The sequence below is a fragment of the Pinus tabuliformis genome, chromosome 1_1 (genome assembly GCF_031772625.1).
Source record: "Pinus tabuliformis cultivar Carrire ecotype Pingquan chromosome 1_1, CPIR1, whole genome shotgun sequence".
Taxonomy (NCBI): domain Eukaryota; kingdom Viridiplantae; phylum Streptophyta; class Pinopsida; order Pinales; family Pinaceae; genus Pinus; species Pinus tabuliformis.
The window spans coordinates 927,553,387-927,567,331 of NC_142297.1; the positions used below are offsets into that span (position 1 = coordinate 927,553,387).

General features: G+C 34.3%; 1 pseudogene; it reads left to right on the top strand.

Annotated features, from left to right (window-relative positions):
- The first annotated feature begins 947 nt into the window (after nucleotides 1–947).
- LOC149217471 (ABC transporter B family member 25-like) lies at nucleotides 948–2,900 on the top strand (annotated as a pseudogene).
- Nucleotides 2,901–13,945: the final 11,045 nt, after the last annotated feature.

The following is a 13,945-nucleotide window of genomic DNA, read 5'->3' on the forward strand; positions in this document are numbered from 1 at the left end:
AAAATCTCTTTGTTAATTCCATGTATCATATATGAAGATCCTTGTTATCACTAGCTCACTATATAATTACTTTGGTGAAAACTTGTTTTTGTGTGCACCAATGACACCAAACTTGAACTAAGGACACCCACAGGGAGATATGTTGTGAAGAACATCACTCCTTGGAAAAAGCAAAGAGATTGTATGCAAATTTGCACACAGAATAAGCCATGACGTTGTCAAGAATAACATGTTGTTAAAAATTAAGTACCTTGTTCTTCAAATCGATGTCTTATTTACATTGATGATGCAATAAACCATGATCTCCTGGGTGATATAAAGCCTAATACCTATGTTGCATCATATGCAAATGCAGAATAGAATCAGATTTTAATTTGTATTGACCTTTCCAGTCATAAGGCCTATGTTTCAAATAGCTTATATAGATTATAATTGTATTCCACTGAACAAACAACTATACAACTTCAGTTATGTTTGCCTCACAGCAGGAGCAACAAGCTTGTTTTCTTGGCCTTTTATCTTCTAGTATTTCTCATCACTCGTGGAAATACTAAGATGGCATGTATCTAGCAGTGAATAATTTAGTATAATTAATCAAATCCATATTAATGCATGATCTATGATGTGGTTAACGCTATCAAATTCCTTGATGCAACAATTTCAATGTTAAGATGGATGTGTTCTAGCATTCTTCTGAATAACTTCATATGACTGCCAGGTTGGATAACTAATAGGCAAGGTATATTTTTAAATAGTAGATATATAAGCCCTATTTGATAAACCTGACCTGAAGTGTAGATGAATCCCCATTGCAAAATAAATTTATTGAAATGAATATCCAATTTTGCAATGACACTTAATTTCTCCCTTACGGTGTTTGTTGATTTTGTTGATTTTGTAGATTGATATTTGGGGTTTAAGGAGACCATTTTTTCTCCTTTGAATGGATGGGAATGAAAGCAATGCTTATTTTTGTCAGGGCAACCCAGGCTATATTCCCATCATTTGTTAATGGATGGTATTATGAAATGCCTAACAATACCTTGGTATGTATCTCTCTATCTTCATCATCGTTGTCACACTCTCTCAAACTCACACATGTCTCTCTTATAATTTCTTTCACTTGTAGTTTGTGCTGGAGAAGGCCAGGGAAACTGTTGCTGGCCACAATTTGGGTTCTGTTGGACTAGAAGCTGCCAGTGCAGAAATCTCAAAATTGGCTTCAAAAGTGTCCAGTGAATGCCTCAACAATGCTTTTTCTAGTTTCCCTAAAATGCCATCATTATACAAGTAGCATCAACATATGGTACATGCTATGCATAGCCTTAATCAGCAATTTCAAGTCACATATTTTTCAATGGAGAGTTGTTTGACATCAAATGAGAGTTCTGAAAAGAATTAATTTCCGATTATGCGGAACGCTGGCACGATAAGATTGAGAACATTACAGAATATAAATGTACCTTTTTGGCAGACTGACACTTCAACATCACTGATTGTTTTTAGTGAAGATAAGTACTTGTCTGCTCCTAGTGCAGTCTATGAAAGAATGGCCTGTTGTAATATCTTGTCCCTCAAAAGCATATCTGTTATCTCCCTCCTAATTTACTGTGCAAACATCTTGACTCTCCTTGGATGAGCCATGCATATAATCTGATTTTGTTTTAGGAATTTGCTAAATTTGGGTCCATGGGAGTACAGGTAATTCCGATTTGGGGTTCTGTTAAATTTGGGTCCAATGGAGTATTCGAAATGTTTGAGAGTAGACAAGTTTAAAGAATGTATTGTTTTTGTCATCTAGGCATCAACCACGAGTGTGTGGAGGCACTGTTGGGTTGCAGGCAATGACTATAGAATTGTTTGATGAGCTAGGAGTTGCACCATGTTTCGAATCAATGGTGAACGATGTGTCGATATTATCTAATATGTGTTCATCTATTACACCTGTTAATGCGGGTGCCTACTATAATCAGACATTTTTAGAAGATATAAACAAGGGGCAATCTATTTTCATGTTTACTATACTCGATTTTTCAGGGGAAAGTACCAACCTGGAAGCAAAATTGGTTTTCATGCACTCATTTAAAACCAACTGGAAAATTTTGCAAGTAAGTATTGTGAGCCAGGAACCTGTTCTTTTCAACTGCTCAGTAGTAGACAATATTCTATATGGACTGAAAGGCAGAGCCAGCACTATTGACATTGAAAATGCTGTCGTGCATTTCAAAAACCTTTAGACATGTTTTAAATCTCATTTGATTTGAACTAGAAACATGCGACTTGTATTATCAAATTGAGAGTACAATTAGTTGCTTCATTTGACTATTTCAATGAATATGGAATTCTCCTAAATTTGAAACATTGTCCACTTCTGACTCAACAAATACAGAGAATGGCCAATGCCCATGAGTTTGTATCAAATTTTCTGGAAGGGTACAATACACTTGTTGGAGAGCATGGTGTGAAGTTGTCAGGGGGTCAAAAACAGCGGATTGGAATAGCAAGGGCATTACTGAGGAATCCTCGTGTACTTCTTTTGGATGAAGCTACGAGTGCTTTGGATGCAAAGAGTGAATACCTGGTTCAGGTGATACCATGACCCAAACCATGATAGCCTCTTTGTTCTTCTATTACTCTTGATTTTTCGTCTGATCTTATTTTCTTCCTTAACAATGCCCTTGCTTGTATTTAATCAGGATGCCATGGACCAATTGATAAAAGGACAAACGATTTTAGTTATAGCACATAGACTTTCAGCAGTCTAAAGTGCAACTACCATGGCAGTTGTGTCAGGCGGTCAGATAGTTGAAAGTGGTACTCATGAGGAATTGTTGAAAAAGAATGGTATCTATGCATCTCTAATTCGAAGGCAACTGCAAGGATCCAAAACTAAAAATTAAGTTTTCTTAGCCCGAACGAACATGGAGCAAACTACCCGAGTTGCGTTTCGTAAATCCATACTACATTGATGGCTAATTACATCTAGTTTGAATCTCTGATACCAGAGTCACTAACACAGAAATTTGACGATTAACAATTGTTAGATGATCCTTGCTTATAATTTTATGGAAGGAAATCTTGTTGAATATTTCATGTGTTTGGGGTTGTCTCCTGGACTTATTACAAATCCTGCTTATTGTTTATTTTATACTTCTTAAAGAAGATAATGCTCTTAAAAATCACGAGAAACATAAATTGATCTTCTTATGCATGGACTAGTAAGAGATGTAATATATGGTTAATTCAGACTCTCAACTTCTCCATATTCTTTAACCCATCACACTGCATTCCAAAATATCTGAGGAAAAAGTTACCAAAACTTGTTTACAGTGCCACCCAGTGAAAGGCTGATGGACTCAAGGGTAAGAGAAAGTATCACGAGAGAATAACTATCTTGGCTGAAGAGCATGTTGCTAATTGCTTTTAAATTGTTGAATTCATTACAATGTAGTCACTGAAACTAACAGTAAAGTAGTCTGAAATCCTCTAAAAGCGTGTTATTGACAAGGATTCACTCTGAATATCCAAGTAAAATAAATGGATGAACACTTCGTGGAATAACAACATGATAAACCAAGGCATTTTTGTGTAGCTATAATCCCAAAGATGACTAACACAATGATTCGAACAAAACCCTCCAAACTTCCATGCCTTAACTTCTTGATATCATTAAATTGTTTAATCGTCCAGTCATGTAACATACTCTGTAAAAGTACTACTTTTTACATAAAACAAGATAATCATAATAGAGTAGTTATTCCCCTATTCCTTCTGCCTGCCACCAATAATAATCCATCAGTGATGGAAAGAAAAACCATCTGGAACTTCATTGTGGAGGTTCCAGAAAGATTGCATAAGCATCATTACCTTGTATGCAGTATTTTGCCTTCCTTCCGTTCTATGGTATAAAGATCAAAGAACTTGTCCTCCACTTATCACCAGGCATTCTATTGCACACACAAGGCAAGATTAAAAAATAATAATTGCGCATATTGCAAAAAAACCATCCATATCATTTCCCACAACTTTGGTGAAAATTTGATTATCTCTTACAATATGCCAAAGAAATATGTTACATGCACAACCTTGAAATGAAACTAAGGTTACCCCAATGGAAGTCCTTATGCCACACCTTGCGATGCAAACTGCATGCATGGCGCACTCTAAAACCATTAGCCCCAATGAACCAATAAACAAATCCATAACATTTTTTACTTGGTAGCAAAAGCCCAAATTTATTGACTTCCTCCACTTACAAATCTGATCTCGTAAGCTTGCTCATCAACATTATGAACTATTGAACACTCGAAGACAATTTTTCCTACTCCCAGTGCTGATAATATCTGGCCTTGAAGAGTTTAATCAGAATGATGTCCATTTATACCTCAGGAATCAACACCCTGCCAAAATGCATGCCAATTTCTCCCATAAATGTCTATGTTGGTAATATCAACAAAATAACCCGCCAACACCTAGTTCACCTTGTCGCAGCTCCTTTCTCCACTACTCTTCTAAAGGATCTGGACTCTAAATAATCTGTCGCATTCACCTAAAACCAAAAGCATATCTGATTAGCCATGTAGCTACACAATATGTTCATGATCTGCATATTGATCCAATAGCAATTTCCTTAATAATGCTAACAAATGACACAACCATTAACAATTAAAGCATCGTACCTATCATGATCATGTCGAGCTAGATATGTTTGCATAAACTATTTTGATTTTGGCAATGGAGCCTCCCTAAACCATTCATGCCTGAGGGCTTCTTCTGATGTTATTCGCCGCACTTCATTGAACCGCAATCAGCTTCAAAACGACATAATACCAAGCACTATTTAGTATTTATAACTAGGATCCCCAGAAGCAATTAACTAAATCAAAATAGAACAGAAAAAAACATGTAAAACAAAAATTGTATGGGTTTCCAGAACGAGTCTATGGGAGGAATGCCACCATTGAAATCAAACTCCCAATAATTTTGAAAGGTATGTTTCAGAGATTTTGGAGAAAGCAATTAAATATTAACTAAATTTTTTGAGCTTGATGAAGTTTAGGGAAAATCCATATCAAGATAACTATGTTGGGGTCCAGAGGAAGAGGTGAACCTGTAAACACTAAGCACTATGTTAAAACCTCACGTAGTTGGAATACTTAAGCAGTAGAATTTTCACAACTTTACTGAATTAGAAGCAAAAATAAAAAAATAAAAAAAATCGGAAGAAGCATTGAAGCATTGATAATCAAAACAAGACAAGCAAATTTTCGACACAATATTAGATTAGATTTACAGCAACATAACATGTGAGAATCATGTATGAGGCATAGAATACACCAGACATTGACATGACACTAATTCTATTATTTTCTAGTTAAACATTTACTAAAATATGTGAAAATCATGAATACCCTCACTGTATAATAGAACCTCAACAACCTTCTTTATCTTCCACAGATACTCAGCATATCCCAACTGCTAATCTTGCAGTGTATCATGACCTCCCACCACCACCAAACCAGGAGGGGGAGGAAAAGCCAAGATATCGGGCCTGGGAGCATTAGGCCCAAACACCAACAAGAGAAAGCAACAAGAGAAATAACATGGGGGAGCAAATGGGGCTTACCATTGTCGAAGCTAAACCATGTGATGGCCTGCACACAATCGTAGTATGGAATGGGAAATTGGTGCTATGGTGATCGCCTGTAATCCACGAAGATCACTAACACTGCGTCTCCTGGTTAGCCATCTGCAAAAAATGTCGTAGAACACGAAATCAAAAGATAGGGTAGCAAATGCTCTGCCATGGAGATGCAAAGGGTTTTCCAATTTCATGCCATGGGTAGCAAACCCTCCACCATGGAAGAAAGAGACAATGGGCAATGACTCTGCAGTCTCGACAGGAATGAAGAGAGGAACCTGCACTCCCGTTGGGGCATGGAGGAGAAATATAACACTACTCAACGCATATCCAATACCAATTGTAGAGGGTACAGGGCTCTGTCGTTCCGCTCCCATGGTCATGATGAAAACACAAGGTTAAAGAAAGAATTTGTAAAATTGATAGTAAAGAAGAAAAACAACTTAGGGTTAACTGAAAACTCTTACAGAGCATTTATATGGCAGTGAATGGCCCCATTTGTCTGCAGAAAATGTCGTAGAACACGAAATCGGAAGACAGGGTAGAAAATGCTCTGCCATGGAGACGCAAAAGGTTTTCTGATTTCGTGCCATGGGCAGCAAACCCTCCACCATGGAAGAAGGATATGATGGGCAATGACTCTGCAGTCTCGACATGAATGAAGAGAGGAACAATACCAATCGTAGAGGGTACAGGGCTCTGCCTTTCCGCTCTGCTCCTGTGGTCAAGCACCTGGAAGTAGAGCTGAACAAGAGCGATCCAGATAATGTCGAGAAGGGCAAGGGTCAAATTAATCGAATGGCTCACATTATTTTAATCGTCTAACACTAAAATCAAAGGCCCATAAATGTACACGTATATTGAGAGGAGAGTTGATTTCATAGAGGAATGCCTTACGGCGTAAATATTAATAAATTTTATATACATTATCATTGAAAAATTAATCAAATTAAATAATAAAAATAAGTAAATTAAATATTCCATAATTTATGAATACTAAGATTACCTTTATTTACTTATATTTTAAGTATTGATAAAATTTGTTTATACTATTTTAAAATCTAGTTAACTTAAATTACTTTTTTCAAATGGGTAATTTTAAAGGACGAGATTATATTCATGTTAATCTGTAATCTAGCTTCAAGAAGAATCAAATTACTAGAATTGCAAACCTCTTTTTAGTAGAAAAATTATAAATAGTTTCGATATTAAGATATTTGATTTTCTTAGCAGTAGATAAATTTGGAGTTAAAATGAATAAACCTAGAGTTAAAATGAATCTAAATTGGTTTAATGTTGACATACTTATTTACTACAAATTATAATTCTCTCATAATCTATTTCTATAACTCTATAATATGATACCATCTATTTAAATTTAAAGCGTAAATACAAAAATTGATAAATAGTTTCTATATTAAGATATTTGATTTTCTTAATGGTAGATAAATTTGGAGTTAAAATGAATAAATCTAGAGTTAAAATGAATCTAGATTGGTTTAATGTTGACATACTTATTTACTACAAATTATAATTCTCTCATATTCTATTTCTATAACTCTATAATGTGATACCATCTATTTAAATTTAAAGAGTAAATAAAAAATAATAATTTTGTTTGAAACTCTATGCACTACATGAATCACTGAAAACAAGAAAACTATAGTCTAAACCGAATCAGAAAAACACCAGAGATAAAAACACATGTACACAAAAATGGCATGCGTGTTTTACAGAGGACACCCAAAACGGAAAACGTGCTATCTTTGTTGTGATATTTTATTTATTGTTCTTTGAGTAATTGGATCTAGTACAATTCATGTTGTTACTGCAGCCAACAATTGGTCTCTGGGAAAGTGCTAGGCTTCTCCTCAATATTCTCAACTATACAACTATTCTCTGTTGAAGATATTCTCGAATTTCCATGAGAATCCTAATCCCTTATCCACAATCCTTGCGCACTTAGGCTCCTTGAATTTCCATAAGAATCTTATTCCCTTATCCACAATCCTTGTGCACTTAGGCTCCTAAATAGTTGTGCAAACTTCCTCCTCAACTGATACGTATTCCACAATAAAAAATGATATATGAATTTGTGCCTTTTTCCTCTCTTTATAGATAGAATTCGAACCATGAAAGGAGGCCTAGTTCGATTGATAGTTCAGTCGAGTTTCCTTCAGTGGTGATTGCGAGTTAACTGAGAAGTCAATTCATTCTCTCTCTAATAAAAAATGAATTCTTAACTTGTTCTAATTCAACTTGTCATTGCCACATCATATTGTAGTATAACTAAAGAAGAATCCAACTGACTGAAGCTCCAAGTCTATGCATGCAAACCTGATGACCATTCCAGTAAATAGGAAATAAACTCATCATAAGTGAAGTCTAGCATCCATGTTAGACAAAGTCAAATTTGTGGTCTCCACCCGCTAAGGCACAAGTCAAAAGATCTTCCACCGCTACATTTTCAACAAGAAACTTACTAATATATCCCTGCGGGTTATCTCATGTTATGGAACTAGCTCACAAAAAGATAGAAAAGATAGATGAACGCCTTCAAAATAAGCCTCTTCGAGGGGGAAACCTCCTTTACATTACACAAATGAATAATTCTTCAATGATACAAATGACAAGACCTCCTTTCTATATATAAGAGTCTAAGGGGTCATAATATAATCAGAGCCGACATAACAATAATAATGTAAGGGAACAATAATAACAATAGTGGGCTTCTATGGGGCAGACTAATAACAATATGGGGACTACATGGGCACAACAATATAATAAGGGAGTTGTACTAATAACAAACAGTGGTTACACTAGTAGTATAGGGACCTAACATGCCCCTCTCCTTGAAAAAGTGTTGTCCTCAACATTTCAGTAGTTCTTGATGCTTTTGTATAAAATTCTTGTCCTCCCATGTGAAATCTTCAGCAGGTAAGTTCTTCCACTTTATGAGATACTCTGAAATTGATCGATTTCGTAGCTGTTGGGTTCTTGTTTCTGTGACTGCTCCAGGTTCCAATATGATTTTTCCTTCCTCGTCAAGTTCTGGAAATATTGTTTGAACTGGGATCTTCTGCAACTTTTGAATGAGTGGCCATACTTCTTCTTCCTTCTTCGATTCATCCCTTGCTTCTTTCTCCAATCTGGTTGGATAATAGAAATAGCACAAAACAATGCTTCTACATCCTCATCCTTTCTTGAGAGTGCATCTGCAACAACATTTTTCTTCCCTTTTTTGTAGATGATTTCAAAGTCATAGCCCAACATATTTGTCACCCATTTTTTATGTTCTTCTAAAGATAATCTTTGTTCTAAAAAGTATTTAAGACTATCATGATCCATTTTTACTTTGAAGTGTCTTCCCATTAGGTAAGGTTACCATTTCTTAAGTGCATGTAGTATTGCCAACATTTCCTTCTCATAAATAGCTTGCTTGAGATGTAGCCGTAAAAATACCCAATCGCCTACATCAAAACTTCTTTCACTGCGATGTTGATCTGCCTATTGTTTCATTCAATTCTGCACCAAAATGTCTATATCCTTTAAAAGTTGGAGAACTTATTGTTGATGCTCGATGTGATCTTTCACTGCTTGAATATTTTTCTTCTTGATATGTCCTCCTATCTTGAGAGTTTGAGGAGTGGTAATTTCTTGCAATGCATTACAAGATATGGTTGGATTTATTTCTTGAAGCTCGATGTGATCTTTCACTTCTTGAACATTTTTCTTCTTGATATGTCCTTATATCTTGATAGTTTGAGGAGTGGTAATTTTGGCCAATGCATTACAAGATATGGTCAGATTCATTTCTTCTTTCTCAATGTGATATTTCACTTCTTGAACCTTTTTCTTCTTGATATGTCCTTCTATCTTAAGAGTTTAAGGAGTGGTAATTCTTGTCAATGATTTACAAGACCGGGGTTGGTTCCTGGTGTATATCATGTTCTTTTGATGTTTCTTGATCCTTTTCTTCCTCCTCTTCATAATCTATATAAAATAATTTCTTCTCAACACACTTATGACCTTTAGTGTATTTTCTATCACAATTGTAACAAAGCCCATTTTCTATTTTTTATTCCAATTGTTGTGGTGTAAACCTTGTAGGTTGTGGAAGGTGAGGAGAAAAAACACTTCCATAATTATAGTCGTCAGTGGTGGGATTCCTTGTTTCCATAATTTTTTTTTCAATTTTTCTTGCCAACCTAAATGCCTTCTCCAATGAATCAGGTTCCCAAAGACGAACCTCATGTTGAATGTTATCCTTTAAGGTACCTATGAAGACATCAATCATTTGCTTCTCTGGAATATCATTTACCCTTATATTCAATTTTTTAAATTCCTCAATGTGCTCTACCATTGAACCCTTATGTTTGAGATTTATCGATTGGCTAAAAAAGGTGTTTCTCTTTGTATCCTCATAATGTGCTATCATTTCCTCTGTGAAAATTGACCACGTGACAAGTGGTTTACAAGAACAAAGCCTTTCATACAATAAAAATTGATTCGGTTCTAAATATAAAGATGCAATACATACCTTTTGTAATAGTTGCACCTCATGTAGATCAATATATTGCTCCATCTGTAGTATCCAATTTAACAGATCATTGCCATCAAACTTCCTCATATCGCCTTTTCTTGATTTTAGGAGCTCGATCTTGAAATGACTGTAACTCTGTAATTTCAGATCTCCAAGTTATGAAATTTCACCCTGTCGTAGTCTTTTGAGTCCTCTTTCTAACCCCACAAGTCTGATCAAGATTGGATTCTCCAATGAAGAGTTATGCCAAATCTCCCACGATGACCTGATTATAGACTCGTTCAGTAGAGTGAGCTTGTAGGAAGTGCCACGTGTCACTCTTTTGACCTTAGGATCTGAAACTGATACACAAAAAACTACAGTCCATCCTCTTTCTGTAACTTCTTACAAAATTTCAATCGGATGGTCAGAAAAAATGTTATGACGATTTTCCCCAGGTCGCCCGTTTGAGATATAATTCGGGATCCTGCACAAACCCTAACTTCCTTGGATCATATTTCCAAAAATATAGCGAGACAAGATCTGAGATTTGGACCCGAGGTTCAAAGAGATTTCGTCTCAATTTTTTTTTTTTTTTTCGCTTCTGAAACGTCGCTGAACAAACGTTATAGCGAAAATGCCACGATGACCTATTTGGAGCAGCGAAACCCTAGAATCCAAGCTCTGATACCAAATGTTATGGAACCAGCTCACAAAAAGATAGAAAAGATAGATAAACGCCTTAGAAACTAGCCTCTTCGACGGGGCAACCTCCTTTACATTACACAAAGGAATAATTCTTCGATGATACAAATGACAAGATCTCCTTTCTATATATAGGAGTCTAAGGGGTCATAATATAATCAGAGCAGACATAACAATAATAATGTAAGGGCATAATAATAACGATAGTGGGCTTCTATGGGGCACACTAATAACAATATGGGGACTACATGGGCACAATAATATAATAAGGGGGTTGTACTAATAACAATCAAGGGTTACACTAGTAGTATAAGGACCTAACATCTCAATTATTCGAGGTCATGTTGCTTCATCATTGGGAGCTCACATGGTCAATTGTCCTCGACGCCATCAAAGTTAGGATCTGACTAGTTTTGCCAATGGGATGTGATCCCTTCGAGTGGATCTGCCCATATTTTCTTAGGAAAATAATAATAATAATAATAATAAATAAATAAATAAATAGTCCACGGGGTCTTGGATAGAGAGTGATCGGTTGCTCTGTTAAGGCATTCCTTGATGTGAATTCACCTGTTCAATTCCCCACCCCAATCAGGGTGATATATTGGACATGATGAAGATGTAGTGGTGCAAAACTTACAAAAAAAATTGATAAATAAATAAATAAACTACCTAATAATTTGAATCAAATAAAAAAATAGATTTACTTACATGAAAAGCTACCTAATAATTTGAATTGATAGTTATCACCATTGGATATTATTGTCAGATTGATAGCTAGCATCATAGTATACTATTATCATTATGGAGATGTGGTTAATGGCATATTTCAAAATACAATTTTCTTTGACCAAAACACAATATTTGACTTGATTATATCTCGGTAATATTTATCTTGTATATTTAGTTCCAATTGTAACTCTCATCATTTTTCGATTAGTATATTTCTATGGTCTCAATATAGAAGTATAGAAGTAGAGAGTAGGTTCGATTATGCTTAAAATTATTTTTTTTGTTTGGTAGATGATAGGGGTTTTGGTTGTTAAAAACATAAATTATTTAGGGTTTTCAATCATTGAACAAAGAACAAAGTTGTTTAAATAGAATGGGATTAAATGAAGGAGTACAAGTGGATGAATCATCCAAATGCCTTGGTTGATGCAGTACATAAGCAAGAAGCAATTCATTCTGGTTTCGAAGAAAGATGCCAGAATTAAACCTCATCCTAATGATTTAGATTGATAGCAAGCATCATTGTATACTATTATCAATATGGGATTTAGTCTCGTGACTAAAATCAAAACCTAGGAATTAAAAATTGAAATTGATATTGTTAAATGAAACCTAAAATATAGTAACTAAAACCTAAAATATAAACGTAGCGAATGTGAGCATTAAAAAAATTGAATACATTGTATAATAGAATATGCGGACTTGATAACAGAATGGGAATAGTTAGTATACTTTGTCATATTTTGTTATTAAATGGAGACAATGGAAACAACAAAATTGAATACCTTGTATAATAGAATATGCGGACTTGATAAGAGAATGGGGATAGCTAGTATACTTTGTCATACTTAGTTATTAAATGGAGACAATGGAAACAAAATTGAATGACTTGATAACAGAATGGGAATAGCTAGTATACTTTGTCATACTTTGTTATTAAATGGAGACAATGGAAACAGAACCAAACCAAACAGGTGGTGATTATATTGGTTAAAAAATAATTAAGTAGACATATTCAATATACTTTATTATTAAGGTGGTGATTATATTGGTTAAAAATTTAATTAAGTAGACATATTCAATATACTTTATTATTAAATAGAGACAATGGAATGGGAATAGCTAGTATACTTTGTCATACTTTGTTATTAAATGGAGACAATGGAAACAAAACCAAACCAAACAGGTGGTGATTGTATTGGTTAAAAATTTAAATAAATAGACATATTCGATATACTTTATTATTAAATAGAGACAATGGAATGGGAATAGCTAGTATACTTTGTCATAATTTGTTATTAAATGGAGACAATGGAAACCGAACCAAACCAAACCAAATCGGTAGTGATTGTATTGGTTAAAAAATTAATTAAGTAAACATTTTCAATATACTTTATTATTAAATAAAAACAATGAAAATAGAACTAAACCAAACAAATAAGTGGTGATTGTATTGGTTAAAATTTTATTTGAGTAGACATATTGAATATTAGCTGACATATATTTTTTAAATTATATACTAAACTTTTAATTAGAATTAATATTCCATTAATTTTTTTAATAGTAAATCTTTATATTCATGTTAAATTTTAAAAACATTTACAACTATATATATTCGTTGTAAAATATTTCTCATATATATTTATATAATAATAATAAAATAAATTTACAACTAAATATTATTTTTAATAAAACTACATAATATCTGATAAATATTATAGGATTATATCATAATTTTAATTTTTATTATTAAAATATTTATAAATATAAATTTAATAAATAAATAATAATTTTTAAAAATTATTATTTATAAAATTCAATATAATTTATAGTAATACTTTTTCCAAACAACAAAATATAATCCGGAAATTCCAATGAAGATATAATCATAAAATGCATGTACAAAGTTGTTGAAACATGTCATTGGCTCTCCCGCACAAATTTTTTTTTGGCAAATAATAACTCACAACAAAACATGGCAAGGGTTAACCACCCTGCCGTAAGGCATTAAATGCCCGGTTAACTGTATACTCTATAACAAAATAACACAGGCGCTCTGGCTAGATAAATAAAAAATATACTCTGTGTGTTATAAAAAATACGTGCAGTGTATTATGCAGGTAATCGGGGATTTAATGCCCTATGGCAGGCTGGTTATACCTGCAGTGTATTATGCAGATAACCAGGCATTTAATACCCTATGGGAGGCTGGTTAGACATCGGCATCTGGCCACTGAAGCATCATTGGTGACGTACACGATAGGAGGGAAGCGACCTATTGGAGTGGGTGGATGCGTTCGACGCCCTTTTCTGTCACTTAATTTATACGGCTCTGCGGAATAGTG